Source organism: Phocoena sinus, chromosome 16 (assembly GCF_008692025.1).
Source record: "Phocoena sinus isolate mPhoSin1 chromosome 16, mPhoSin1.pri, whole genome shotgun sequence".
In the NCBI taxonomy this organism is placed as follows: Eukaryota; Metazoa; Chordata; class Mammalia; order Artiodactyla; family Phocoenidae; genus Phocoena; species Phocoena sinus.
Genome location: NC_045778.1, coordinates 29,408,651 through 29,432,477, shown reverse-complemented (window position 1 = coordinate 29,432,477; position 23,827 = coordinate 29,408,651). Strand labels below are relative to the sequence as shown.

The 23,827-nt window shown below is 51.5% G+C and overlaps 1 protein-coding gene across 6 annotated transcripts in view; it reads left to right on the top strand.

The window, feature by feature from the left end:
* The window catches only part of DLG5 (discs large MAGUK scaffold protein 5), a 121,077-nt gene that overhangs the window by 15,712 nt on the left and 81,538 nt on the right, over positions 1–23,827 (top strand). The window contains exon 1 of one of the 6 annotated variants that reach the window (XM_032608301.1): positions 4,147–4,222. The exons of the other annotated variants lie outside the window; for them this stretch is intronic. The gene's annotated coding sequence lies outside the window, so the exon portion shown is untranslated. Of the gene's footprint in view, positions 1–4,146; positions 4,223–23,827 lie in introns of those variants that run through there. 6 annotated transcript variants of the gene reach the window in all.

Here is a 23,827-nt window from a genome sequence, read left to right as displayed (position 1 = left end):
GGAGTGAGGTGGCTGAGGAGAAATAAGTGACCATTGCCCTCTAGCTGTGTCCCCGTGGCCACCTCACATAGCGTCACCAAGCCTTATCCTTCGCTCTCTGATGGGACCTGTGACGCCACTGCCTTCCGAGCTGGTGTGAAAGTAGGTGGATGGTCCCATGCACGTAGATCGCTGTGCACTGCGCAGATGGTAGGTGTTTTTATCGCACAGGATACCTGGTCTGTTATTTTTGTATTTCCGCATTTGACCTCAGCAACCCTTTGGGGGTCCTTACTCCACCTTACAGTGAGGGAGCAGGTGGGGAGGGGTCAGGTCACTCAGGAATCCGCTTAGTCGAGTGGTTAAGAGCCTGTGTCCGAGTCAAGAACTGGGTTCAAATCTTGGATCTGCTACTTACTGTGACCGTGGGCAAGTCACTCTCCGTCTCTGTGCCTTGGTTTCCTCATCTGTGAAATGAGAATAATAGTAAGACCTTGTCTTGTAAGGGTTAAAGGAGTTGCTAGTTTTGCAGTGCTGAGAGCAGTCCCTGGCACCCAGTGAGCACTGTGGGAGCGTCGGCTGATATTTGTATTGTTATTACAATGAAGCGCCACCTTACGCTGTGCCTTCCAGGGCAGGTTGGTTGGTTTGTTCCCCGCTCTGTCCCACACTCGGTGTGGTCTACAAACCAGTGCTGGTCTGCAGACTCTTGGCTCCTGATCCGTGATGAAGTTAGCACAGAGATTGGAATCAGCGTTTAGCAATCTTTAGAGCAATTTGACCTTGCTGGGACGCATTGAACAGGTAAAGACTGCTTCAGGTGCTGTCAGATCACATGGGGTGTCACATGTGGTATGAGCTGTGCATAATAGTCCTTGGTGGTGGCACTGTGTGATTGCACATAAAGAAGTGAAGTCGGCTGAGAGCCCATCGCTGCCCATTCCTGAGCAGTCGGCTTCCTTGGGAGGCTCCTCCACTGACCACAGCAGGTGGGATCCAGGGCATTTTGCAAGGTGGTGCGTGGTGTTTGTGCTCTAGCAGTCTGTGACAGCTCCAGGGAGTGAGGTTTCCCAGTGGAGATTTTTATTAATGAGCAGTTGTTTCCATCAGCGCTACTGACGCTTACCGTGGCAAATGCCTTTCTCGCTGCTCTCCTAGGAGGCATGGTTCTGGCAGGTTTGGTAAGAATCCACAGTGAACCCTCTCCTTTCCCACCTCCTAGGCTGGCAGAAACTAGAAAGCTAGATGATGTCCGTGGACAGCGGGGTGTGGGGATGTGGGAACTCACCCCTGCTGGTGCAGCCGTCCTGGAGCCTCTGGCAGGGCAGCCGCCAAGCCCTGACCCTGCAGCCCCTCTCCTGAGTGTGAATGCCCCAGGCTCCCTCGCAAGTTCCCGGAGGGAGGTGAAGGTTCACTGCAGTGCTCCGTGGGTGGCATCCATCCCTGGGAGAGCTGACAGTGCAGTGGTTCCAAGTGACTGATGAGACACACACATGGCAATGGGTTGGAGCTTAAAGCATGGTGCTCCTTGAAAAAGTAAGAAGTAGAGTGAGATGGATACTGCGGCGCTATTATGTAAATTAACAATACAAAACAGTGCCCATTTTTCAAGAACACACAAGAAAAGATAGACAAAACAATGGTCGCCTAAGTGCCTGGGGGAGTAGAATTGGAAGGGAAATGGGAATAAAAGGAAATAAGTAAGAGAGGGAGGAAAGAAGCATCACTTTTCTGTGGGCTGCTGTCCTCGAGGGAAGGGGCTTTTGCCTGCTCCCGATGGCCGGCTTCTGGTGGTGTGGCGTCTGTGTGTCTTGGCTGAGCTAACAACCTCAGGTAGATTGCTCACCTGCCAAAAATGCTCTTGGTGAAGAGTTGCCCATGCCATCGCGGGGCTGTCGCAGTCACCAGCGGGGGAGGGCCCGCTGTAGTGCGTGGAACAGCTGACTCAGTAGGGATGTTTGTAATACTCATCTAGGTGATTGTCGGGGGGTGACCAGCACTCTGTTTAAACATGGCATTGGGAATACGCGTCAGCAGTGCTTGCCAAAACCCACATTGACATCTTGGCTGTAGTGGGAAGATACGGGTAGTCACCCTTTAAGTCAGTTGATTAGAAAAATAGCTCTGTTGTGTGTATTTATTGAACTTTTGATGTCTTGTGCTGCAAGAGAGATGGGGATTTTAGCTTCAGGAAGGTAGAGTCGTGCTCAGACTAAGGAGCAACTTTTTAATTGCCAGCAACCACTGCTTTAGGACAGGAAATGAGCTCCTGACGGCTGGAAGTATTCAAGCAGAACCTCGGGCGTGGCAGGGAAGGTGTTCCTTTTGTCACGTTCATGGTTGAACTAGATGCCACCTGCAATCCTTCCTCCTCCAGTTGAACTGGGCTTCGTGCTTTAGGTCTGATGCCAGTAATTAAAACAAAATGATTGCTTGGTTTTAACATGTGATTCGCCATGCTTATGGTAGAGAATTTTAAAAATGCAGGCAATCAAAAGAATAAGTTGCAGGTGCTTTTACTAACGGGAGGTTACTACCATAAAGCTTTTTTTTAAAGAGTGAACAAAGGAATCACTTTTGATGGGTGTACAGTATTGCCATATCAAGATGTGTGTCACCAGTTCCCCTCGATTGGAGATTTAGAAATGTCCCACTTTTCAGTATAAGTCATGTCGCTGTGAGGATCTGTGTACTTCTTCATCTCCTCGGGATAAATACCTGGAAGTGGGGCTACTGGGTCAAAGGGTATGGACGATTTTAAGGCTGGTGTTACAAATGGGCAGGCAGATGGCTTTGATTCTGAGTCACTCCTAGGTCTCTCCAGGTGTAGTTTTTGGATCCTTGTCTTCAGAATCCCCTGGGAAGCTTCTGAGAAGTGAAGACTCCCCACCCCCTCCCTAGGTCTCCTGAAACAGAACCTGGGTGTGGGCTGGTCTTCTCCGCAGTTTTACCAGCAGCAGCCGGAAGAGCCTTCAGCTCGGTGCCTGGTGCTTCCTCAGGGTCCGAGCCTGCCCGGGGAAGGGAAGCAGAGGAGCTTGTCTGTTCTGCCTCACTTGAGGGAGAGCTGTGATGTACTTGCGGGTCAGGGGGGCAGCAGAGTGGGGAGAGAGCTGTGTAGGGACCTACCTCTAGGTGCCGTTTTCCTTGTCTGTGAAGTGGGAGTCTCAGTGGTTGTTTTTTTTTTTAATTTATTTTTTGGCGGTGTTGGGTCTTCGTTGCTGCGCCTGGGCTTTCTCTAGTTGTGGTGAGCGGGGGCTACTCTTCATTGTGGTGTGCGGGCCCCCCATTGCGGTGGCTTCCCCCGTTGCGGAGCACGGGCTTCTAGGCACGCAGGCTTCAGTAGTTGCAGCACGTGGGCTTCAGCAGTTGTGGCTCGCGGGCTGTAGAGCGCAGCCTCAGTAGTTGTGGCACATGGGCTTAGTTGCTCCGCGGCGTGTGGGATCTTCCCGGACCAGGGATTGAACCCGTGTCCTCTGCATCGGCAGGCGGATCCTTAACCACTGCGCCACCAGGGAAGTCCCGACTCAGTGGTTTTGATGAGCTGAAAGTCTTCTGTCTATGACTACGTATGTGAGTGTTTCTCTCGCTGACGTCACAAGGTGAGAAGGAACTCGCAGGGCCGGGCCGGGTCTGGGAAGGGAGCTCTGGGAAAAGTGGGTCAGGACGGAGAGCTCATCTTTCCTTCTCTTCCCCACGGCGACCCAGGGCTGATAAACTGTTGGAGCGGGGTGCTGTTGGCCGAGGCCCCCTCCAGGCCCAGGCGTCTTTCTGTCCAGGTCAGCAAGAGGCGCTGCTTCTGCCCCCGGATTGCTGCTTCCTGTGTGTAGGAGTGAGCCCTGTGTGGGGCTCCCTGCCAGTGTGGGGGCGTGGAGAAGGCCCAGATGTCCCTCCTCAGCACTGTGGCTCCCAGAAGTCACCGATGCTGCCTTTTGCCACAACTTCACCGTTTGGATGCGCTACTTCCTAACGGTGGAGTTGGTAGTCCCGATGAACTTGCTCGGGTGTACCCACCCGAGGATGAGCTCTTTGCCAGGTGTAACCTCCAGGAGGCTACTCTAGGTGGGCTGTTTACCAGTTGTCCCTGCAAAGGTCAGGGCTCTGACTGTCCTCTGTTTCCTGGTCTGTAAGTCTAGAAGGGACATCATTCGTTCACGTATTCAAGCAAACACACTGAGCTGTGGTGGTATCAAGATGAGTGATGTACGTTAGCGAGCAGACAGCAGCGCTGCTGGCTTGGGGACTGGTAAGTCATGCTCTAATGTGGGTAGAGACAAAGTGCCTGGGAAGCACGTCCAAGGAAGGGATTGGTTTTGTCTCATGGAAGGGGGAGCTGGGCTGAGGGTTGGTCTCACGGAGGAGGAAACTTGAGGGCTTTGTGGGTTGAGTAGAAGTCGTCAGGTGATGGGTAGGTAAGTTCCAGGCAGGGGGAGAGAAGCCTGAGGAAGAGCAGCGAGGCAGGAGGCGAGCGTGCTGGGTGACTGTGGGCCCTGTGGTGGCTGGATGATGGTGTGGTCAGGGAGGGACTGGAGCAGAAGAGCAGGAGAATGAAGCAGGAGCTGGGCCATGGACCTGGCCTCCAGGTCTGCTTTTGATGCTTCTGAGCCACGTGGCCTAGGCGAGGCTTAATGTTTTGGAACCTCGCCTTCCTCCCCTGTGAGATGCAGTAATACGACCAGCCTTAGAGGGAGTTTTTAAGAGGTGTAATACATATAAAGTATGTAGCCGAGACCTTGGCACAGAATCGGGTACTCAACAAGCGCTGAGTACCTGATTTCCTTCTTTTCAATGCTGGGGTGAGGCTTTTTGACTTGATCCTAATAGGCCGAAGGGAGCTATGGAAGGTTGTAGAGCATGGAATTGACAAGATTATATCTGTTTGCTCAGGTGTCTGTGTGTTTTTAAGGCAACTTTGGTGATCTGGTGGGGATACTTTTGGGGGTCTGTGGTGGTGAGGCTAGAGACTTGGGCCAAGACTAGGAGGGGTGAGAAGAATCCTCCCTGTCATGGTCTGTTTCCTGCTGCATTTCTTGTGTGCTGGCTCCACTGGGCTGCTAGGATGGCCTGCCTGAGCTCTGGGCAGAGGTTTTGGGGGAGGGGCTAGGGTTTGAAATGTGTCCCCTGAGACAGCTACCCCTAAGGGAGGCTGTAGAACTGGACACTTGCCAAGCGCAAGTCTGGTCTTGAGAAAGTGGGCTGAGTGTCAGGAGAGGGACGGAGCCTGGGCCAGGACAGAGCTCGTGGAAACAGGCCTGCTACAGCAGTGTGGTAGATGGTAGGGATTGCTGATGTTTATTGGCCGCTTACAGTGTGTGCCAGGGAGCTTACATGGGTGTCTCATGGGTCATCCCAGCAACCCGAAGGTGAGGGGTTTTTATTTCCCCCATTTTACAGATGAGGGGACTGAGGCCCAGAGAGGGCAAGCTACTTGCCCAGAGTCCCAGCTGATGAGTCAGGATTTCACTTCTGGTGATTGGGATCCAGAGGGCACACCCACTGAGCTGCGGTGGGAAATGGGAGCAGCCTTTGGGGCCGCTAGATTTGTGTGGTGTTTTGGCTGACAGTTCCTGGTGGCAGATTTCAGTTGCCCACAAGGAAGAGCACTGCGCACGGAGAGCCGGTCCGCGATGGGACGGCTGCCTTAGGAGGTGGTGCGCCCGAGGCTGGGAGGGCCTGCAGGGCTACCTGTCAGGTGCTGCCGGAGCTGGAGGAGACGCGCTATGTGCCACCCGGCCCGGCCGGCCTTGAGACTTGGCTGGTGCCCAGCGCCCCACATCTTCTTCCGTCACACCCCCGGGAGCTGCGGTTTTGAACTGGGGCTGGAGGTGCGGGTGGGATTTGGATGTTCGCAGAGGCAGGCGCCGAGACAGCCCCTGGCGTGGAGGCGGGGACAAGCCCACTGCGTCTCAGAGAACGTTGCTTCTGTATCCTGGGTGACTGCAGGGGCCTCGGACATCAGCCCTGGAGGTGGGCACGTAACTGCCGTCTGGCCCACGCGTCGTCAGAGTGCGCGGCGTGGAGCAGGCCGGCGCTCACTTGCCTCGCTCATCTGCCTGGCATGCTGTGCTTGCCCAGGGCCACAGAATTCCTCTCGCCCAGAATTCCAGGCAGCCTGCCACAGCCAGTTGAGCTGTTCCTGAGCTACAAATCTCTTTGCCACATCTGGGTAGAAGGAAGATCCTAGGGTTGCTGCCTATTCCTGGCATGATGCCAGCCTGCCCGGTGACTTGGGGCCAGTGACTTCCCTTCTCAGGTCTTTGCGTTTGGTGATTCTGCCCGGCACGGCAGCTTTCTCCACGTCCTCAGCTGCTGCCTCGCCCTCCTAGGCGTGCACTGGCCTGTCGGGAGCCAGGCCTCGGTGGGGCAGGGGCCTGCGCTTCCTGGGGATCACAGGGCAAGTCCCAGCCTGAAGGGACAGACCGAGGCCAGCCTCATGACTCGTGTGCCCTCAGAAGCTGCTCCTTTGCTGGTGCCAGATGGTGTCATCCGGGGGTTGGATTAAAAGGTAACTCTGTTGGCAGGAAGAGCGGCCCTTTCCTGGCTTTAGTAAGCAGGCCGGTGGTGGGCTCTGCGCAGGTCTCCTAGCCCCCGCTCCTGGGTGCCTCTGCCTCTCCTCTCGCTCCCCTCCGGTCCTCTTTCTCCCCCTGCCGGGACAGCCCTCCTCAGATGCGCCTGCACCTCCTTCTCCCTCACTTTGTCGCCAGCCTCCCCTCTCTGGACAGGTTTCAGGATCTTAACGAGCAATTCAGCAGAGTTTGCTTTGCCTTTTCTTCCCCGTCTCTGACAACAGGTCACTCCCCGGCGTGGAAGTGTGGTGGGGCAGGGGGAGATCAGGAGACCGAGCCCAGGCCTTTGGGGAGGTCAAGTGGATGTGGGGAGTGCAGGGCCACCTTGGCCGAAGCGTGGGGGCCGGCTGTGAGCCGTGTGTCTTTTAGAACTGATGGAGGGGCCGTTCTGGTGCCTCGAGGAGACGCGAGTCCCGGGAAGAAGGTGCTGTTTTGAAGCTGGCGGGGTCATGGGTGTTTTGGGGGTTGGGGGTGGCGGTCCCACACTCCTGGACCTGCGTAGGCAATCACAGGACTTTCGAGGACCTCTGGGGAACCCCAGAGGGCTGTACTATCTGTGGGTAATGGAGATGGGGGGAGAGCCCTGCCTGAAAGTTCTACCACCATCAGCTGACCCAGAGGCAAGGGGTTCAGAATATTTTGGTAGAATATTTCTCAGACTTCGTCCCCATGTCTCCCTATCTTTGGACAGGCCCTCGTTTTGGGAATCACATACTTAAAAAAAAAAAAAGTTCCTTCTACTGTTAAGAAATGGTACAGTAGACTTTCTCCTTTATTATTCTTTATTTGCCTAAAGTATTAGTTTATTAAGAGACAAAAAATCCTTTTAGAGTATTTTCCCCCTTGGGTAGAATTACAGCATTATATATGCCCACATACAGCATTACTCACCTATTTTTAAATCAGCAGCTAAATAGCAATCATTCAGAAAAATTATTTAGGCAGTGGGATTATGAGCCATTTTATTTTTCTTCAAGCTTTTCTGTTTTAAACAAATTTCAAATGGGACTATTTTTTTTTCTGATATTCTGTTTTGTAAATGTTCAGGTGTACAAAAAAGTTGAAAGGTTAGTACGGTAAACATTTGTGTGGTCTTCACCTAGTTTCACCACTGAGTAACAGCCTGGCATATTTGTTTTCTTTTCATTGTCACTCCATATTTAATTCACAAAATATTTTTCCTGATTCATTTGGAAAAAGTGGTGGATATTGGAATACTTCCCCCCTCAACACTGAAGCGTTCATCACCTGTGAACCAGAACATGCCCCTACATAACTCACCACCATTATCACACCCAAGAATTCACTGCTGATACAGGAACATTATCTAAGAGGCAGTGCATTTCAGTCTCCCTGATTGTCCTACATATACTTTTTTTTTTTTTTTTTTTTTTTTTTTAACGGTACGCGGGCCTCTCACTGTTGTGGCCTCTCCCGTTGCGGAGCACAGGCTCCGGACGCGCAGGCTCAGCGGCCGTGGCTCACGGGCCTAGCTGCTCTGCAGCACGTGGGATCTTCCCGGACCGGGGCACGAACCCGCATCCCCTGCATCGGCAGGCGGACTCTCAACCACTGCGCCACCAGGGAAGCCCCTACATATACTTTTTTTTTTTTTTTTTTTTTTAAATTATTAGTTTATTTATTTTAGACTGAGTTGGGTCTTTGTTGCTGCACATGGGCTTTCTCTAGTTGTGGCAAGTGGGGGCTACACTTTGTTGTGGTACCTGGGCTTCTCATTTCAGTGGCTTCTCTCGTTGCAGAGCACAGGCTCTAGGCATGCGGGCTTCAGTAGTTGTGGCTCGTGAGCTTAGCTGCTCCGCCGCATGTGGGATCTTCCTGGACCGAGGCTTGAACCCATGTCCCCTGCATTGGCAGGCGGATTCTTAACCACTGCGCCACCAGGGAAGGCCCCCCTACATATACTTTTTATAGATTTTTAAATTCTAATAGACATGTGTTTGGTTGTTATGCTAATGCTCTTTAAAAAAAAAACCTTGGATTATAAGCTTGATTATCAGCGACTGTCAAACCTTTGTTAGAACACATTGTTATAATATAGACGAGTGTACACACGCTATGATTGATATCTCTTAGGCAATCTTGGAGTTCTTTTATCTTGGGAGGGGCTTGGGAGATCTGTTCTTTTCTCTTTACAGAATCTGGTCTGAACAGTTGAGAGACCTTTCCGGTGTCCCAGTGTGGAGGTCTGCATATGTGTTCTGAAGTTCTTTGGTTTATGAAATCTGACACGTCCAAGTCTGGACATTTTAAACTGTCCTGCTAAATTCTTCCAAGTACCCAGGGCTCAAATGTACCGTTGCCTGGGGTGTTGTAGGTAATTCGACATAAAACAGAAAAACCAGAGGCATCTTGTACAGAGCTCAAAACCCCCCGTGGGGTCACTGGCGTCCTTAGCTCTGGGCACCCTCAGAAGGGCTGACTGCTGCAGTGGGGCTGCTGAGGACCAAAGCCCAGCCAGCGGAGAGGAAGGAGGAGAGGTGTGAGCAGTGGGAGGCGAAGGGCAGGGGGAGGTGCCGCAGGGGCCAGTGCAGTTCTGCCCCGTGGAGCCAGGCCGCTCAGCTGGCCCTGGGGTCTGTTGGCTGAGGGCCTGCCTGTACCTCCCGTGGGAAGCAGCTCTGTATTGGGAATGAGCCCTGGAATGGAGCTGGTCAGACTGGCTTTCATCCAGCTGCAGGACTGGCTCATTACTTCCCGTCCCTGAACCCCTCGCCCACTCGTGGGGTTGGAGTGAGGAACCAAGAAGAGAGGTCTGGCGAGTGCTTTGAAATTGTAGAGCAAGCAGGTGGCCCAGCCCTCAAGGTCGTCCGTCTGGGGGGTTGGCAGGCTTCTCACCACTGGGACTGTCAGATTGGCACGAGGCAGGCTGGCTCTGGGGTGGGCAAGCTCCGGATGGGGAGGGTGAAAGGAAAGGTGATGTTCCCAAGGAGGAAGGTTGCAGTGTGGGCCCACAGGGAGGGCTTCTTGGATGAGGTCAGGCTTGAGTCCTACTGGATGGGCAGGGCGGAGAACAGGCACAGCACAGGTCAGGGAGCAGAAGAGTCTGGGGCCGCTCTGGCCAGTAGGGGTTCCCTGCCCCAAAGGGGATCTCCCATAACAGACCGGCAGTGAGAGGGCTGCTTCAGTTCTGCGTGTTTGGAGGAAAGTGTGACTTAGAATACTGAGTTGTTCTTCCTACCCTATCTCAAAAAAACAAAAACAAAAACTTTATTCTTTGCTGACAGTAAAGCATGTACATTCATGTGGAATATTCAGTTAATGAAGAAGAAAAAAGAAAAGCACACAAAAAATCCCAGAGGCAACCCTATTAACATTGTGCTGGGGGAAGATGGAGCTTTTCTTGTATGCCAAGTATTGTGCCAGATGTTATCTCATTTCATCCTCACAAAAACCCTGGGAGGTGGGTACTTTTATTATCGTTCTTTTATGGGTGAGGCAAGCAAGGCACAGAGAGGTTAAGGAAGGTGCCCTGAGTCACACAGAATGTGCATGAGCTCGGATTCCCAGCAGGCAGGCGGGCTCCAGAGCTCATACGGGTAACGCCTCTGGGATACTGATCGCCCTCGCAGATATCTGACGCGTCTGTATGCACACAGAGGCTAGCATTCAGCCTCTGAGTGGGTGATAGAGACCCCAGCCGCTGTGCAGTTGGTACGGATAGACATGGCGGTCCTGCACATCTTCTTCCCCACAGCTCCCTGTATGAAAGCCGCAGTCAGTGGCCTGGGGTTTAGAAACAGGTTTTGTCTACTTGCTCTGGTTACCTGCGGGATAGAGAGGTCAGCCCATCTGTGGGAGGGACCCAAGATAGCCATGTTGGGAAGAGGAGACAGTGGGGAGTGGAGGACGGGATGTCCCAGCTCAGGTCCAGGGGGGCAGGTGGGGCCTGAAACTGCCCTCCCACTCCCTCCATCTGCCGTTAACCATGTTTCCTCCAGGGAGAATCGGAAAACTAGGTAATGGTGTCTGTAGTGACTTCTAGGCCATAGGCTATGGGTATTTTTTGATTATTTCTTACTTGGTCATCTGGGCTGCCCTGGGACTTCTGTCCAAGGCATGGAACAGTCTACAGCTGATGCTTCCCTGTGGCATTCAGGGATTGGCTGTGGACTTAGCAGGTCACAGACAGGAGTTGCTGCCCAGCTAGATATGGGATTGGCGGGTGTTGCTGTCTGAGGGGTAGGCACTCCTGGAACCCCTTCTTGCCCCCGCCCTGGCCCGGGGTAGTTATCAGAGCCCTAGCGAGCACCTGGGTTTTCAGGGGGCACTGCAAGAGCTGGCACGGCCTCTCGGGACCTTGTTTTCCCATCTGTACAGCGGGGCTGATGGTGTCTGTTCTCGCTGGGGAGAATAAGTGGGCTGGTGGCTGAGGGAGATGTGGGTTATTGGGGATCTCTGTTCCACTCGTGTGTTGTATTCAGTCTCTTCTTGCTCAGATACTGGCAGGTAGGCAAGGTGAGGTTTCTTTATTCTCCAGCTGTTAAGGGCAGAAACCGAGGTTCAGAGAGGGCAGCTCACGTGGTCACGTGGCCTGCACGCCTGTGTCAGAGGCAGGGCTGAAAACAGGTCTGACCCCGAGGCCAGTATCCTAACCTGGCAGCGTACGGCATATGGGTCTTGCCATTCTCGTGTTCCTTCACGCAGTTATGCAGCATCTACTGCATTCACTCTGAGAAAGGAGCAGGAAGGTGGCGGCGACACAGGAAGCTAGGGCTCTAGACTCAGCTTTGTTTGCCCTGACTGTGTGGCTTCAGGATGTCTCTGTGGGTCGTTTGTTTGTTCAGCAGTTGTTTATTGAGTACGTATGGTTGCCAGGCCCTGTGAGAGGTGCTGGAATTACAGAGGTGAGAGAGGTAACACCGTGGTCTCAGGGAGCTCACAGTGGGGTGTGGGAGGTGGCTTGTAAACAGCTAGTGCTAATGCAGTGCACAGGTGCAGTGTCCAAGTGGAGCATGGTGGGGCTCTACGAGCTCAGAGCTAGGCAGTCCTGACCCTGCTGGAGCCTCGGTCTCCTCATCTGTCAAATGGGTGTGTTGGATTGATTACTTGATCTTTGGGCTTCCCTTGTGTCTTTTTTTTTTTTTTAATTGAAGTATAGTTGATTTACAGTGTTGTTAGTTTCTGGTGTACAGCAGTGATTCGGTTATACATATATATATTTTTCATGTTCTTTTTCATTATAGGTTAATACAAGATACTGAATATAGTTCCCTGTGTTATATAGTAGCACCTTATTGTTTATCTGCCTTCTGTCTTTTACATTCTGTGATTCTTCATGAAAACAGTGTTATCTTGAGGGCTAAAACACCCCTAGCGTCAACCGAAATTTTATGTTTAAAGTGGTCCCCGGTCAGACGGAGAGGGAGGAGTCTGTTGTGTTCTATATCTGTCTTTTCACAAATGATTATTCATTCTCTGATGTGTCAGATACGCTTGTATGGCCTGGGAGTGCTTTTCTCACAAGTTGGCTTGGCTTATGGCTGTGTGCCAGTGCCAGCAGGCTTCTTATGGGTCACGGGGTAGGGGGTGGATTGAGGGCACGTGTCAGATGTGCTCCTGCAGATCTGAGCCAGTACTGAGTGTGAGTCCATTAGCTTGGCGGGGGTGGGGTGGGGTGTGTCGCTTCCCTGAGGAAGTGGCTGCCATCCCTGTTCCCTAAGGCCACGTCTGGCCTGCGGGTGTGTCTGGTGTCTTCCTGAGTCCGGTGCTTGTGGGCATCACAAATACGGACTGTGAGAGCCGGGTAAAGTGGTCACCGCGGGCCCTAGCCACCCAGCCAGGCTGCAGAAAGGGGCGGGGCTGGAGCCAGGTCTGAAGGAGGGGCAGGGAGCAGGTGGGGAAGGCTGGAGAGGGCCTGTCCACAAGTCCCCCTTTCCGGGCCTCATGGGCAAGGTTGTACAGGCAGTGAGTGGCAGAGCCGGGATGACTCGTGAATCAGTGTCCTGCATCTTAAAGCTCTGCAGGGAGTGAGCTGTTCAGCAAACCCGTGTGTCATTAAGATGCTGCATTTTAAGGACTTTTTTCATGGTGTCCTGTGGAGTGCTGTGTAGTGGGGACGGGAGGGGAGTGTGGGTGTCGGGCATGATCTGAGGTGGATTGCAGCTCCGTGCTCTGTCCTGTGTGTGAGCGTGGTGGTGGTGGGGAAGGAAGGAAGGGAGAAAGGTGAGCCCCTCACATATGGACGAATCGCCCGAGGTGGCAGACACCCCTAGACCCTCACCTCCTTTCCTCCTCCTGTGAGTCCCTGCTGTGTAACAGGCCCCACTGCGCACTGCTGCAGGGAATGCAGAGATAAATAAAAGCCTCTTCCTTGGGGAGTTCTCAGCAGGACTGGATACTTCATGTGCAGCCCAGTGCACAGTGAAAATGCAGGACCCCTGGCTCGTAAATCATTAACAGATTTAAGATGACAACAGCAGAGCATGAAGCCACACTCAGGGCCTCGTGACTGCGCAAGCCATGCACCTGTGATGGCCAGCCCTGGGCCCCAGTCTCACAGGTACAGCCAGGCCTGCTAGATGTTGGTTAGAACCATAAGGAGGTATAAGCAGGCTGATAGCAGAACAGGTAGTTTCCAGGTGGAGGGATCTGGGAAGGCTCCTTGGAGAGGTCCCACTTAAAGCTGGGCCTGGAGAGATGGCTAGGACCTTGGTAGAGGTGGTGGTGATGGTGGAAGTGGGAACGTGTGGGCATAGGCAGGGAGTGATGAGCACATGGCCCATTAGCCTGGCCGGAGGCCTGCATGGTGGAGAGAGCAATGGGAGGGGGGTGCAGACAGGCTGGGCCTTGCCCTTGAGGAAGACCCTTGAATGCCAGCCTCAAGGCAGGCTTTCTTCTGTAGCCAGGGATTCCTGGGAGCTTGGAGATGGTGCAGAGCTGGGCCCTGGGAAATGCTCTCGGGAGGTGGTGCTCACTGGTTTTCCAGTAGCTCGGAATGACTCTGATGTTAAGACACTTGACATTTGTTATTCACTTAATCCTCCCGAACCATTGTGGGTGAGGAAGCGAGGTACAGAGAGGTATTAGGTACCTCCTCCATAGTGGCAGGTGGCAGAGCTGGGACCCTGGAGACTCGAGGTGAATTGGGAGGTGGAAGAAGCAGTTGAGCTGGGAGAGGTGTCCCCAGGATGGTGGCAGTAGCAAGAAGTGACTGGTGAGGGGTTGTGGAGGTAGGTCAGGTGGACATGGGCACCTGAGTGGGTCTCATAGTCAAGAGTGTCCACCAGCCGAAGACATCTGTAGTCCCGGTGGGTGGCCATCCTGCTGCAGCTCAGTGTCAGCAGTGATGGGAGCACCCCACTCTAAGAAGCTGCTTGCCTTTTCTATGGGTAAATCCAGCCACTTTGTACCTTTTGGTGTTTTGGCCGTAAACGGTCTCTGAGTTTTCCCTTTTTCTCATCATCACTGTTTGGCCATGTAAAGATGGTAGTCTGTTCCTCCAGACCTTGTACTGTTTCCTTCATGCAACTCTTGGTTCTTTCCCACCTCCCCCATTTGTTGTGGTTTTCTGCCAAATACCGTGGTTCAGGTATGGTTAGAACAGCCAAGATAGATGGAACCGACTTTCAGCGTGTCTAGTGGATGCTATTGGGTTTTGGATTTTCCTGCACTTTTAAGATGTTCATTATCTTTGGCCCCCACCCACTGGCGGTCAGTAGTGCCCCTCCCCATCGTATGTCCACTGAACCATGTTCCCAGATTTACAAACACCTCCTTAGAGGGCTGTCTTCCTGTATCCTGTGCTCTAAGACCTCATGTGACAAGTTCTAAATGCCTTGTGACCACCTTTCTTCTCCCGCCCCCCACCCCCCAGGGTCAGAGGAAACAATGCTTAGTTTCTGTCCCTCCATTTTTCTAGAGGGACAGAAACGGAGATGAATTAGCCTGCAGCTGACCCTGCCTGACCCCTTCCTGGGTCTGCAAGCCGAATCCTACACAGTCTCCCAGCCTGGTAGGTGACCTGCCAGAACTTGGTAACTCAACACTACCTTGCTAATTGTCTGCTGAGGTCAGAGCAGCCCTTGTCATCACCCATCCACCAGAACCACAGTCCGCGACTGGGCCAACTGGTTGAGCCACTGTTCTGGGCACTCATGGGAAACAAGTGGCCTTTGTGGTGAGCCAGTGGACAGAGTGGCCATCAGCATGGGGGAGGTGGCTGCACACGCAGGCTACAGGGCTGGGCGGGGCCCTGAGCTGGGAGGCCTACAACAGGCTCCAGTTTTCTTTTTTCTTTTTCTTTTTGCAGTACGCGGGCCTCTCACTGTTGTGGCCTCTCCCATTGCGGAGCACAGGCTCAGCGGCCATGGCTCTCGGGCCCAGCCGCTCCGCGGCGTGTGGGATCTTCCCGGACCGGGGCACGAACCCGTGTCCCCTGCATCAGCAGGCGGACTCTCAACCACTGCGCCACCAGGGAAGCCCGGCTCCAGTTTTCTTGATGGTGCAGGGAGCGGAGTTGCAGGGACTGCTTCTCTCCCTTTCTGGTTGCTGTTAAAGGCAGTGTTTCCTGGTGTTTTTATCGTGCCTGTATCAAGAGCCTTCACTGATTCTTCTGCCTGGCCTAGGCCCAGGCCCAGGAGGTCATGATCCTTGAGGGGTTGTGATCCTTCTTCTTGGCTAGGTTTTCATCCTGTCTCCTTGAGATGCAAACACAGAGGGGAAACGAGACTTTGGAAGATTGAAATATTTCAATTTTGGCAATTCTTCCTCAGTTATCTTGAGGGAATCTCTCCATCACTCCCCACCAAACACAAACCCCAAACACACATCTCAGAGGAACTTGGTCAGTATTAGGTGACTTGGTTTAATGAGGTTTAGTGCATCAAACTTGAGAGGAGGATGATTTAGTAACAGGGGCTGGAATGGTTCTTACAGATGTCCTCGCCTCAGAATTTCATCTGCTTGAAGCGCACCGATGGTGTAAAGGTGGATTTGGGCACAAGCCTGTCGTTTGAGAGTATTTAAGGAGGCTCTAGTGAATGACCTTAGAATGAAAAAGCCACTGGCTCTTTAAAGTCGTTCCAGAAGAATCAGAATCGTTAACTAAGACTGTGTCCAACAGCTTGGCCCATGAGTATTAGTAATACTTTTAACCCACTCATCTGATCCTATTCATACGGGAGTATGGGAATTGTGCTTTCACTCTTGGCATAGGGGCCCTCCACTGCAATTTCTTTTTTCTTTTGCATATTCTGTCATGTCATTTCCCTCTCCACGACCTTGTAGATCATCTGGAGGGAAACTGCTAACACTGACTGGGGCATCCACGCAGGAGCTGCAGAAGGGGGGAGCTCTCTTCCCACGTGGACCCAGCCCTGTCATTTGTCTGTGCTTGACAGCCAGGGGCAGAGCAAAGAGGCTCTTGCTGCATTGCACCTCCTGGTAATTCAGTTGGCTCTTCCTGCACTTTGTATTTGCTCTGTTCTCTGGTGCCCCCGACAGCCCTCCCCACCCGCCTCTCTCATCTTTGATGTTGTTGCCATGGACAAAAAGCTTGGAAAATGAAAGAACAGGTTGTAGACCCAGAATGTTTGCCCCCAAGGAAAGCGCATGTTTGCACAAAATCCTGTCTGACAGTTTCCATTTAAACTAAGAAGTTGGGGGCCCAGCAGGTCCTTGGAAATATGAAAATTGGCACTTTGTTGGGCTGCACGCTGATGGTAGCTCTGTATCTGAGCTCCATCTGTCACTGGAGATTCGCATTTTTCAGATGAAAATCGCTGGCTGGCCACAGGCGACCTCGCCGCTGCTGTAAGCGTGCGTGCTGCGTGTCGCTTCGGAGCCTGCTTGTCTGCCCTTCAAGGTCTCCTCTTTGTTTTTCTGAAATGTGATGAAACGGAACATGCCTTTAAAAATAGATATTTTCTGGAGATGGTCTGACTGGGATTATTGGCCGTGGCGGTCTTATTTCTGCCCCATGAGTCCCTTATCTCATCTTGGCTGATGGGATGCTGGCACGGGCTGCTTGCATTTTTTTTTTTCTTTTTATTCTTAATTGTGTTTCCAAAGATATCCCTTTTGATCATTTATTTATTTGTGCACAGGCGAATGAATTCTATAGAATTCATTAACTGTTAACTTTTTAAGAATTTTTTTCCTGAGTATCAAAGCAGTACTCGTTTAAAAAAGAAAAAGAAAGAAAAGATTCCAAAAGTATTCATGGTAGAAAGTGGAGTTCCCTTAAGTATCTGCTGGAGGCCTGAGGGTGGGGAGGAAGGCGATGGTCTCATACAGTGGTCCTCCGGAGGGGCAGGGACACTCGGATCATACTGGGGCTGCTGAATGGGTGGGGGACAGGCAGAGGGAACAGGGTTTGGCTTAAAGGCAGCTCAGGGGTACTTAAAGGTCTCAGAGGGCTCAGAGGTCGGTACATCTGGTTTCAAGTCTAGCTGAATAATCTAGGGCTAGTTCCTTCATCTTTCTGAGCTTCAGGGTCCTTGTCTGTAAATTGAGACTGATAGCAGTACCTCTTTCCTGGAGTGCTGTGAATTTTAAGTAGGATAGCATATTCATTTGACGGTTTTCCACGGCTCTCACTGTGGATGATGTCTGTATTGGAAAGGGCTGTACAGAGCCTGGCACGGTAGCAACTGGATTAGTGTGGTAGGGCTGCCGTAACAAAGTACCACAGACTGGGGGGCTCAACTGACAGCCATCTATTGTCTCACAGTCCTGGAGGCTAGAAGTCCCTGATCAAGGTGTCGGCAGGGTTGGTTTCTCCTGAGACCTGTCTCTCTCCTTGGTTTGTAGATGGCTGTCTTCTCTCTGTATCCTCACAGGGTCTCTGTGTGTGTGTGTGCCTGTCTGTGTCCAAATTTGCTCTTCTTAGAAGGATTAGGGCCCACCCTACTGACCTCATATTAATTTATTAATTACCTCTTTGAAGACCCTTTCTCCAAATACAGTCACATGCTGAGATTCTGGGGGGTTGGGACTTCGACATGTGAATTTTGGAGAGGACACAGTTCAGTCCTTCACAGCAATTATCTCTATTATGCACGGTTCTGTAGTGATGAGGGGCCCTGAAGCTGGCCTTGGCACTGTCTTCAGCTTGCCACGTGACCTGGCTCGGCGTGTCTCCTCTGGACATCTGCAGAACATCAAGGCTGGGCGGTATAGGGGCCCCGTAAGCTCTGAGGAGTCTGGAGTGTAACTGAAAACGGGGATCCAGTACTTACTCTTCAAGCTTTAACTAAGCATGGGCCTTGTGCACGGCAGGTACAGTGATGCCGGTGCCGGGGTTTCCTGTGGACGGGAGGACACTGGGCGTGTGCGCTGTCAGGGCTACCTGCAGATGGCCAGTGCTCCAGGAGCTGGTGCGCTTTGCTTTCGTTTGCTACACTCTGTGGTTAGGGATGTGGATTTTCTTTTTTCTCCTTGCACAAAATAGTGAAATATCTTCTCTTGTTATGAAGATCAACTTTCTCTTCTGAGGAATGCCTGTGTGTGAAAGATAACCCACATTTGTGCATTTGAAATTCTTCTCTGATCGTCTCCCGCATTTCCCGGGGCTGACTGGGGACAATTTGAAGACAATGTGTGACCAGATTTTGCCTGAGATGGGGTGTGAGGGAGAGCTCTTGTTTCTGCATTTGAGGAAAGAGTGGCCGTGGGCCCGTTTTCTGAGCGGTGGAGTAGACGACTGGTTATGCACTCAAGCTTAAGGTAAGTGTGAGCACTGGATTTGCTGAAAGAATAGGTGTGAAACTGGAACATGGTGGACGGCTTTGTTGTGGGGGGTTTAGTGAGAAGGATGCTGGCGATGTTTCGTCTTTATTTGGTGGGGTAGGGTGGCTGGCAAAAGGAACACTCACTGCTTGAGTGTGTTGGTGCAGTGGGTCTGTTGCCCAAGGCCCTCCCCCCTGCTCTGGGTGTGACAGCATTTGATACCTGAGAGGATTTCTGCAGGTGAGTGCGTGCAGCTGTCCTTTCTGTAAAACACTGTAAAAGGCGCCTGTGGTTCCAGGAATGGACTCTTTTTCACCGGCTTCTGAAGGTCACCTTTTCAAAATCCACAAAAGCATTGTGTAAATAAGGTTGAACCTTCTGGTGATGTCACCTTATCTAAGAGGAAGGGTGCATAAAAGTGTCCCAGGGCTCTTCTTGGTTGGGAAAATTATCTGCATGGGGCTGGGCCTCTGAGAGCCTCCCCGAAGGGCCAAACTCTTCTTTACACTGTCTTTCTCAGGGCCTCAGAAGAATAGATGGGAAGAGATCATTGTCCTTTTATTTTTCGTGAGGGCCCTTCCGGTCCTGCCTGTTTAAAGAATGTTAGAGAAACCGGTTTGGGTTTTAGAGTTAGTTCTGATCGGTAATCAGTTACAGTAAGCTTGCCAAGGGCTGGGCGCTGTGAAATAGTGCTTCTGTCGGTGGGCTGGCCCTCAGGAGCCACCCAGACCAGGAGTGATGCATGCCTCCTCGTCTTGCCCTCAGCACACATCGCTGGTCCATCCTGGGCTCCCTTCCTAGTGAGCACAGGTGTGGCCTCACACTCCTTAAACACAGCCGGCAGTTGTCACTAGACATAGCAGTCCATTCATGCTGAACCTCTCTCCTTTCCTGGTCTAATCCAAGCCCTGCAATTCTGGTGGAGAAACCACAGCCAATCAATGGCCTTACTTAATTAGCAGAGCATCACTGACTTTTGCCTTCTGTGTCCTGTTGCAGCATCTGGTGTGGCAGAACAGCCCCTCTGACCACTCTCTACCCCATTGCCTTCTAGAAGACTTAATTCTCTTATTCCTCCTGTTTCCCTGAGTGGGCTTTGTGTGTCTCTTGCTGAAATTCGTATTCCTTCTCCTGTCCTCACAGGTCGCACGTCCTAGGATTTTGTCCTGTATATGCTTAGAGCAATACTTACTGCGTGGGTGCTGTTCAGGAAGTCCTAGATCTGGCCCTCCCCTTCCCCTCACCTTTTTCTTACCCCTGGGCTTCACATTGCCAGTGAGCCGCTCTGGGCTTGTCACTCACATCCTCCAGGCTCTGTGGGGTGAAGTCCCAAGTGGACTGGGTTAGCCTGAACCTTGCTCCCTAGCTCCAGACTCCAGTTTCCGACCGTCAGCAGGCCACCTGCCCAGAGATACCCTTTAGCACCTTCAGCCTGAGCCTCAGCAGTGTCTTCTAATTTCTCTTCACCAGCCTTCTTCAGTTCTGCACCTCCTTAACTGCAGTACCTCCCGGACACCCCAACCCAGCATCCTCCTCCTGTCCTCCCCACCCCTGCTGTCTCTTGTGTCACCGCTCAGCTTGCACCCCTGACCACTGGTTCAGGGGAGCCCTTGTGGGAGCATCCCAACTGTTTTCTTTACTTCCACGTCTTCCCTCTTTCCACCTTTCCTGTTCACATGCTGGAGACAGTTTCCTGAAGCTCATGCCTGCTCTCTTACTCCTGTGCTCAAAAATCCCAGGCATTTCTGAGTCCCAGGGCTGAGGAGCTGGGGCTTTACTTGATCAAAGTCGTTGTAGGATTGTGTGAAGCTCGGTGAGGTTTGGATCACTCTGAAGGCCCAAAGATTTTGGATTACTTTAATGGCGAGAGGGAGGGAGATAAAGCCCTTGCCTCTCCCCGCACTGCCCCACTGTTGGTTTTTTTTTTCCCTCCCAATTGTTTTTTGTGGTAAAATAAACATAAAATTTACCATCTTAACTTTTTTTTTTTAGTCCTGCCACATGGTTTGTGGGATCTTAGGGACCAGGGATTGAACCCGGGATCGGCAGTGAAAAAACTGAGTCCTAACCACTGGACCGCCAGGGAAGTCCCAATCTTAACCATTTTGAGTATACAGTTCAGTGGTTTTAAAAACATTCACAGTGTGCTACCATCACCACCATCCATCTCCAGAACTCTTTTCATCTTGCAAAACTGAAACTATACCCATTAAATGGTAACTCCCCATGTCCCCTCCCCACCCCAGCTTCTGGCAACCACTCTTCTACTTTCTCTCTCTAGGATTTTGTCTGCTCTAAGTACGTCATGTCAATGGAATCGAACAGTTTTTGTGTCTCTGTGACTGGCTTATTTCACTTAACATAATGTCTTCAGAATTCATCCACGTTATAGATACACGTCCAAATTTCCTACCGTTTTAAGGCTGAATAATATTGTATGTAGATATCACATTTTGCTTATCTTTTCATCTATCAATGGACAGCTGTGTTACTTACACATTTTAGATATTGTGAATGATGCTGCTAAGAACATGGGTATAGGATTATCTCTTGGAGACCCTCCTTTCAGTTTCTTGGGGTATATGCCCCGAAGTGGATGTATTGGATCATATAGTAATACTGTTTTTGATTTTTTGAGAAACTGCCATGCTAGTTTCCACAGTGGCTGTACCATTTTACATTCCCACCAGTAGTGCCCAAGGGTGCCAATTTTTCCACGTCCTCACCAACACTTAACTATTTTCTGGCTTTTTGACAGTAGCCATCCTGAGTGGTATGAGGTAGCATCTTGTGTTTTGTTTTTTTTTAAAATTTATTTATTTTATTTTTGGCTGCATTGGGTCTTCATTGCTGTGCGTGGGCTTTCTCTAGTTGTGGAGAGCAGAGGGCTACTTTTTGTTGTGGTGCACGGGCTTCTCGTTGTGGAGCACGGGCTCAGTAGTTGTGGCACATGGGCTCAGTAGTTGTGGCACAAGGGCTTAGTTGCTCTGCGGCATGTGGGGTCTTCCCGGACCAGGGCTCGAACCCATGTCCCCTGCATTGGCAGGCGGATTCTTAACCACTGCGCCACCAGGGAAGCCCCTTATTGTGGTTTTGATTTGTATTTCCCTAATGACTAGTGATACTGAGCATCTTTTCAGTTGCTTATTGGCTCTTTGTATATCTTCTCTGGAGAAGCCTCTCAAGTCATGCCTATTTGTGAATCAGTTTTTTTTCCTTGTTGAGTTTTAGGAGTTCTCTATACTGATGTTAATTTCTTATCAGATATGCGATTTGCAAATATTTTCTCTGATTCTGTGGGTTGCCTTTTTACTCTGTTGACAGTGTCTTTCCATGCACAAATTTAACAATTTTCATGAAGTCCAGTATGTCTGTTTTTTCTTTGGTTGCTGTGTCTCTGGTGTCATATCCAAGAAATCATTGCCAAATTCAATGTCGAAGCTTTGCCCTGTATTTTCTTCTAAGAGTTCTATAGTTTTATTTTTTTAATTAATTCATTCATTCATTTTGGGCTGCGTTGGGTCTCTGTTGCTGCGCGCCGGCTTTCTCTGGTTGCGGCACGCGGGCTTCTCATTGCGGTGGCTTCTCTTGTTGCGGAGCACAAGCTCTAGGCACGCAGGCTTCAGTTGTTGTGGCTCGCAGGCTCTAGAGAGCAGGCTCAGTAGCTGTGGTGCACGGGCTTAGTTGCTCTGCGGAATCTTCCCGGACCAGGGATCGAACCCGTGTCCCCTGCATTGGCAGGCGGATTCTTAACCACTGTGCCACCAGGGAAGTCCAGTTCTGTAGTTATAGCTTTTATCTTTAAGACTTTGATTCCTTTTGAGTTAATTTTTGTATGTGGTGTTAGATAAGTGTCCAAATTCATCCTTTTGCATGTGGATATCTGGTTTTCCCAGCATAATTTCTTGAAAAGACTGTTCTTTCCTCATTGGATAGTCTTAGCACCTGTCAAAAATTATTTGGCCATTATGCAAAGGTTTGTTTCTGGGCTCTCTGTTCTGTTCCTTTGGTCTTATGTCTGCCTTTAAGCCAGTACCACACTATTTTGATTAGTGCAGCTTTGTCACCAATCAGGAAGTATGAGTCCTCCAGCTTTATTCTTTTCCAAGATGGTTTTGGCTATTTGGAGTTCCTTAGTATGTGGCCAGACGAGGGAGAGCCCAGGCCCATCCAGTTTCTGATCCCATGCCCTTTCACTGTACAGTCACTTTGTACCTCCCACCCCTTGGCAGGGGTCTTAGTAGGTTTAAACTCGGCACGGATATTGGGGCGGGGGAGGTAAGCGGTTCTTTGTGACCTCAGAGTCCTGGGGACACAGACTGAGTTGCCTTGGTGGTGAGTAATAGTCAAGACACCACACAGACCATGTAAGGGGGCGGTGCTGCTGCTGTTGAGGGAAGAGGGCGCAGAACAGCAGCTCATTGCTGATGAAGACAAGACCTCTCCTTTGCAGTGGCCCTCTTTGGCCTTTGTGGACTGAATGTCCCCGTCCTGTCCAGCCTGGGGTGTCACGTCCTCGCCTACTTTCCGGTCTGACCCCGGGGCCTTTGCACTTGCTGTTTTTCTACCTGGAACAGTCCTCCTCCAGCACTTTGCTTCCTCCACACTCCTTCAGGTCTCTCTTCACATGTGGCCTACCAGAGAGACCTCCCCTGGCCCTTGTAGCACAGTAGCCACCTCTCCACCCCGCCCCACTCACCCTGCATTTTACTCGGCTCTAGTGTTCTTCACAGCACTTAACTACCTGATGCATTTTGCATTTGTGTATTGGTTTATTTCTCTCCCACCTGCACTCCTCTGAGCTCCGTGAGGGCAGGGACTCTGTCTTGTTCTCTGCTGCATCCCTAGTTTGTTCACTAAGCACTTGGTGGCGGAATGGGCTTTGTGTTCCCAGGGCAGACATGCCTACCAAGGAGTGGTGTCTTGTGCAGAGCGCTGTCAACTTCATCTTTCTTGAAGGGCTGACCCATGCCCATGTTATGTGCAGGTGGCGATGAGGGTCGTGAGAGGGTTGGGGCGTGGCCTGGTGTTATCCCAGCACACAGTGAGCACTCTGGCTTGTTCTGTTTGAATCAGAGAACAAGAGACCCGGAAGAGAGGTGGGCTGGCTTGGAATTGGCCGTGGCCAGGCAGAATGGTGGAAGGGGAGGGGAGGCCTCCCTATCCTGAGTGGAAGAAAACAAAGGCATAGCAAGGCTGGATTCAGGTATTGGGCAGGGACGCTCACGGTTGAGGGTCAGATAACAAGAACAAGAGCTAGCGTTTATGGAGCACTTGTCCATGTGCCTGGCTCGGTCCTCATTCAGTCCTCAAAGCCCATCCTTCCTATTTCATAAACCAGGAAATGAGGCGCAGAAAGTGGAAGCAACTTGCTTAAGGTCACGCAGCTGTTGGTGGCAGGCCTGAGCCCAGGTGGTGTGGCCCAGAGCCTGCACTGGTACCAACACCTGTGATGGTGGAGGGCCGCACACGCTGCTTGCTCACAGTCCGTGCAGGAGGAGGTAGCCTTTTCTCCCTTTACTGAGTCATGGAGAGGGAGTCCAGATGGAGAGCAGGAGGGAGCCAGTCTGTCGTGACTCCTGGTGCTGGTCAGAAGTTTA